The sequence below is a fragment of the Nematolebias whitei genome, chromosome 6 (genome assembly GCF_014905685.2).
Source record: "Nematolebias whitei isolate Nwh7 chromosome 6, NemWhi1, whole genome shotgun sequence".
Classification (NCBI taxonomy): domain Eukaryota; kingdom Metazoa; phylum Chordata; class Actinopteri; order Cyprinodontiformes; family Rivulidae; genus Nematolebias; species Nematolebias whitei.
In genome coordinates this window covers 44478213-44484742 of record NC_056503.1, presented here as the reverse complement: position 1 = coordinate 44484742, position 6530 = coordinate 44478213, and the positions used below count along the sequence as shown (strand labels likewise).

Below are 6530 nucleotides of genomic sequence, written 5' to 3'. Positions count from 1 at the left end.
CGGATTAACTCAGACTTTACCATTTCCACGTTGTAAGTTGCAGCACAAAGCTGATAAAAGACAGAACGTTTATGTTACTTTGAAATAACTTCTAACTGATGCAAATGTTTTATGAAAATCCAAAGTGTAAACTAGACTGAGCCCTAAATGTTTTAAGATTCTAACAAAGCATTTAGTTTTAAGATTTTAAGTTATATTAGTCCATTGTACTTGATTTGTACAATTTTTTATTTGATCATAATGCAGTTAGGCGTTCTAAAAAAAAAAATTATATATATATATATATATATATATATATATATATATATATATAAAAAACACAACAGCTGGAATTTTATTCTGCAGCTGAAGACATTTTACTTCCCATCGGAGAGGCTTTATCAGTTCAAAAAATGCCATTTTATTATTTTTGAACACTAACATGACATTAACCAAACAATAATTAGCTTGCCCAGAATAATGATTGTTCAAAATGTTAATAAAAATTAAACATTAACACAGAATCTGGATTAGCGGTGCAATAATGGCTCAAAAACCAAGTATACTTGTTTTGCCATTTGCAATGTTAGAGCTCACTGCAAAGATAGAAATAAAAACAATAGAGACATTTCCACATCAAACCTGAGATTGGCCCCTTTATTCATCCCAGACAAAAAGCGGACCACATCCTGGCACATGCCGTAACTCAAGAAGAGCACAGCATTCTCAGTGATGTTGGCGATGAGGGCTGGCGTGGTGCCTTTGTACAGACCGTGGAGTCCCACCTGTCTGAAAGTCGATATAAAGCAGTGGATAAAGCCTCGGTACATGGTGGGAAACGTCTGCATCTTCACTTTGGCTGTGTCAAACGGCTGACCGCTCAGCACGCACGCCGTACCCCCTAAAATAGGACAGCAAGACATTCAGTAAATGTTTTGTCATTTTACAAAGCAACTATTTAAACAAAGTTTTAACGTCCACATTTTGTTTAGTATACGCACATAAAAATGTAATAGACTTGCCAAAAATTATGACATTGAATAACTTGACTGATGCTACACCACATTATGACATTTGGAATCATACTTAAGAGTATTTTAGACATGAAAATCTTATTTGTGTTTTACAGATTTGACACAGACAATTTTTTATTTTTTTATTTTAGGCCTGTCGCGATAAACAATGAATCAATGATAATTGGCAGTGGCATGATAATTGAAAATTATCAACCTCATTTTCATTTATCGTTTTTTCGTCTCTCTCTTTCTACTGAAGACACTGGATGACAAAAGACTCAAATCCGGTGCTCTTCACTGTCCCCTCCCTTTCTCTTTTATCTTAAAAATCTATTTTAACTGTCCAAAATCATTAAAAGCAGCTAAGCTAAGACACTAAGCTACGAGCTAAGCTAACAGGCCGACCTCAAGAAAAAACCTCTGTCTTGTCGAAGCTCCAAAATTCATGGTTGAAACTCGTGCTTTCGTGTAAAAATGTGTTTTCTCTGCAAAAAAAGGCTGAGAACTTGTTTACTGATTTTTCATTAAAAGCTTTTATGTGAAAAAAGCTTTGCTAAAGAGCTCAAACCACACTGAGCGTTCGCCATTTTGAGAACCAAAGAGAGACAGCCCATGTCACGTCAAAGGGCCTCCCTCCCATTTTCTTAAGAGACACGCTGCTCGTTCCCTCACCATCCATCCTTCGGTTCAAACAGTCTTATACTGCCATCCGGTGGTTGAAAAAAGGTACTACACTCAAAACAAATTAACCAACATTTCTTCGTAAATTTGACAATTACTAATTATTGTCAAATTTCAAACGATATTGTTTATCGCAATAATTTCTGAGACAATTAATCGTCCAGCAAAAATTTGTTATCATGACAGGCCTATTAGATTTACTTGGTAATTACGCAAATGACTTAACTGACAGCTTGAGAGAAATTATTTGGATTAATCTAGTTCCGCATGGTTTGGACAGCCTTGCAATCTTTTTTAGAAAGTAGCCAACGCAACATTAAAAATATCTTCTAGGGCAAAGTTTACCTGGAATAATGCGACAGAAATAAAATAAATATTGCTGTTCAAGTCATTGTAGCTGTTATGAGCAGACCTTTGAAAACAATGTTTATGTGTGATTCAATGGGTTATTGCTAGGTGGCATGCTCAGTGTTATAAATGACTTTCAGCTACTACCACACCACATTTTACCTCAGTATCCACCCACTTCTAATGTTATCAGCCGTTAAACGGTCGTTATTAGTTGTTATCATCCCCATATGTAGCGGTCAGACTGCTCCTCTTGTACCTTCTAGTGGGTTTAAAGGTATGTTGTTAGCGATGATAATAGGCTACGTTGTTAGCATTGTTGGCGCTCATAAAAGGCTTCCATGGTTAGGTTCAGAGTAAAGGGTCTGGAGGTTAGGTTTAGGGTCTTGGTTAGATTTAGAGTAAAGGGTCTGGAGGTTAGGTTTAGGGTCTTGGTTAGGTTCAGAGTAAAGGGTCTGGAGGTTAGGTTTAGGGTCTTGGTTAGGTTTAGGCACAAGGGTAAAGGGTATTAAATTTAGGGTTGGACCTCTGGGTCAGGGTTTAGAAAAAGGGTTACATAAGCTGAAAAAAACACTTCCTGGTTTACCCGTGTGCGATGCTGCCTATTATCAGTGATAATAGCAATAATAACGTACCTTTAAACCTACTAGGGGGTAGGCGGGACAGTCTGCCTGCTACATATGGATGATAACAACTAATAACGGCCATTTAATGGGCTGTAAAGTTAACTGAATTAAGTTTTCTAAGGTCAGCTGCCTGTGGCAGACATCTTGAATTGGGTTGTCTTAAACAGTTATTTATTTGTAAATTTACATCCACTTTTTTTAAATCCTGAACGTTAAAGTAAAGCCTGTCCAGTGCTTCATGAGATATTTTGCTGACAGTCAATGGCAATAATTTTAACAAAGCTCTTACGTAATCCGTTAGCACTCAGAACGTGTTGGGGATCAGTCTCAGCTACTACCACACCACGCTTTATCTCACTATCTTTAAACATTAAAGCTATAACCATTTATATGAATAAACTGAATTGAATTATGTGGTTTTGAAGAGGAGTTGGCTGTGGCGGCCATCTTTAATCGAGTTGACTCCAAATGTTATTCAGTTGTACATCCAAGAAGTACTTTCTGTAAATTTCAACAAAAGCTGATATTTTTGGTAACAAAGATGCAAAACAGTAAATGAACAAATAACTTTAACTCACCTATTGCTCCAGCTGAGAAATCGATCACTGCCTGGACTACAGGATGTGGAGCCATGATGGAGCAGCTGTTTACATGCAAACAAAAAACATGCTTGAAGCTTTATTTAACCTTATTTAACACAAGGACGTGTACAATTTTAAATTGTGTTTTAAAAAAAAAAAACACGTCTTAATATCAGAACAGAATACAACAGAAAACAAAGCATTAGCAGAATAAACCAGTTGATATTTGCGCTTACCTGTTGCCCACTTAATTAAGAGAATTTATCGGGTTCTGTTCGGCTTCCTGTCCAGCCGAACTTCACTTCATATGGAAACAGAACCGGCCTCTAAATGACTACAAGTCCTCACTGACATCTGGGTGAAGGGAGGGAGCTTCAAGTTAACAGGAAAAAAATGACAGTCAGCGCCCACATCCAAGGTGACGAAGAAATCATTCACACACGTACAAGCTCCTTCCTTCACTTCCGCCTTTCTCCAGATCACCTTACGCACACCTTACGTCAGCACGTAAACATTAAATAAATCATAGAAGAAGAAGGAGACGCACAGCATGATGTCATTCCAAACAACAGTGGAAAGAAACCTGAAAACTCAAGAGTTTTATTGTTATTATTGTTATTATATGTTTTTTTCTTTTAGATTATCAGCTATAGGTTTAATAAGTGTTGTGTTTTGTATCTAACTCTGCGGATCAATCAAACTGATTCTCAACGACTTGAGTAACATTTTCATTCTACCTTTTTGTTGCTTGTGTTATGTTTAATAAAAACAGGTTGAAATTTGATCTTATTATGAATAATATATTTTGTTTGCCGATGATACGTTTTGGTTTGCCTGGGGGGAAATTTCCAGCATCTTTTCCAGAGAGTCACCACAGAAAAACAGTGAGATTTAAGCAAACTGAGTTTTAAATCTATGTTGTTGTTGTTGTTGTTTTTCTAGAAATAAAAAAGACATATAGAGGATTCAATAAAATCAGTGATTAATAAAACTGAGATAGAAAGAACATGGACCATCAAATATGACGAAAACTTCAACTTCATAAAAAAATGAGAACATTTGTAAAAAGTTGAAAAACAAATAATAATAAAAGGGGATAGCACAACATAGTGGATCATAAATCATTGTTGATTCTGTATTTATCACTCATACTGTCAAATCTGTTTTACTATGTGGAAAGTTTGGAGTAACACAAACAAAAGCAACATCCTTTTTTTTTTTTTTCCATTCAACCTTTATTTAGACAGGTTAATCCCATTGAGACTCGGGGACTCATTTACAAGAGAGACCTGATTTTAACAAAGAGTGATGACAACAATGGACAACAACAACAACAATAGACAGTCATAAAATAGGCATAAATTCAAGTTTCTCTCTTTTTTTTTTACAAATTGAAATAAAATAGCAACCAAAAGGACAATCAAGAGGAATAATAGCCAAAAAACAGCTAGATTATAAGGCGATTTAGAAAACTATAGGAACTTGTCTGCAATGGCTTTTGCCAGGTACTTAACAGGGTTTTAAAGTCACTTAAGGTCAAGGTCGAGAGCTTCAGATCTTTTTGCAAGATATTCCAGGAAACAGGAGAAGGCCCTTTTGCCTAGTTCAGTCCCCACTGCGGGACACAACAAATTACAAACTACAGAAGAGAGCAACCAGGATTGTTTGTAAGGTTGAGTTTTGTGGGCACAGAAGCAAATTGTCTTTAAGTCATAAACATTGCAATCCTGGGATTTGGTTGAATTTAAATGTGCATAATTTAGGTTCAAATCAAGAGACAAGGTATGTCCAGGTATTCATAGTTTTGTGACTGTTTTCATACAACAAGTGTTTCTTTGTGTGGGGATTTGTGGAACGGGCTAAATGTTGAGTTGAAACAATGCACTGAAAAAAATCCGTTTAAAAAGACACACAAAAATGTAATTTTGGTGGAGGAGGAGTGCAGACGTCATTTAGAACACTGGTTAAATTAAGCAGAGTTAAGCTATTTGTGGTGAATTCTGCTTCAAAGGTTAAAATATAATTAATTATAATGTAAGAGGTGGCACGCAGAATTAGAATTATATTGACCACAAATATAAGTGAGCCAGGGGTACGGAGGAAACATAAGTCTTTCTCCAAACTTCCTGTTTTGTTCGTTGGCCCAAAATGTTTTGTTTTGTTTTTTGTTATGTATATTTGAAATGTTAGGCTCATTGGTAACTCTAAATTGTCCCTAGGTGTGAGTGCAAGAGTGAATGTTTTGTTTATTTATGTATTTATTTTCTTGTTTGTCTCCATCCCTGTGATGGACCTGGAAATTTGTCTCCGGACCGTGTCCAACTGTAATATCAAATATTGGCCACTAGATGTCAGGATACCCCGTTCTTTGGACCTTAGTTTCATGGATCAACGAGAAAGTGGTGGATTTCAAAAGTCTGCAGCTGATTTATAGTTTGTATTAAGGGATAAAACATCACATTAAAATGCTAAATGTTTCTTTTAATTGTTTTCATAAACATTTGATAAACTACATAGGCTGCCAAGAATTTGTCCCATAAAATGTTGCAATGTCCCCAAACAGGTAGCAGTTTAAGTGGAAAATTAAATAGAAAATATTACAGCCTTCTCACACTGGAGCTTGAGGATGCTTTAATTTCAAGAGTTAGTGGCACCTCACACAAATACATATTATCATATCATTAAAAAGTGAGGGGGAAAGAAAGCAAACCACTCAACGACAGCAATAATAATAATAAAATACAGACACAATAAAATTTACAGTTTTCTATTTCACATAATGAGATTTTGGTCCAGATTTTTTTCAGAACTGAGTGTTTTTCAGACAGATATTACAAGTTTAGGCAGGCACAGTTCCTTTTATTTCTAACAGTGAATGTGGCAATTTCAGTGAGTCACACACACACACACACACCCACACACACAGACCAACTTTAATTTAGAATAACCTTTTGATATTCAAATGTTGCAAAAGGGGGTTTCTCTAATGACTTGCTGAGATTGCGTGTCATCACGGTTGTCCAGTCATGTCAGCTTAGCGCTCGAGTTAAAACAGCAAATATGTCAATTTGGAAATTTTCTCAGTCTGTCAAATTCCCTCCACATTTGTTTCTGAAATGATTTTCCGTTTTATTACAAGCTAAAAGCAATTTGATCCGTTTTTTATTTGATTTTATATAAGCGAAAAATATAAAAATCACTAATGGATGTTGAATTCATGTATGAATGTATTAGCCTATGGCAATTTCATAGGCTCAAAATGTTATGAAATGAACAGGTTTGGACTTGCTCTTCAAATC

At 35.8% G+C, this 6530-nt stretch overlaps 1 long non-coding RNA gene across 1 annotated transcript; it reads right to left on the bottom strand.

Moving 5' to 3' along the window:
* Positions 1-806: 806 nt before the first annotated feature.
* On the bottom strand, positions 807-3574 carry LOC119411383. Its single transcript, XR_005186884.1, has 3 exons — positions 3468-3574; positions 3229-3293; positions 807-880 (listed from the first exon to the last, which is right to left on the bottom strand). It is a non-coding gene; the product is annotated as an uncharacterized LOC119411383 (long non-coding RNA).
* Between the last annotated feature and the right edge of the window lie 2956 nt (positions 3575-6530).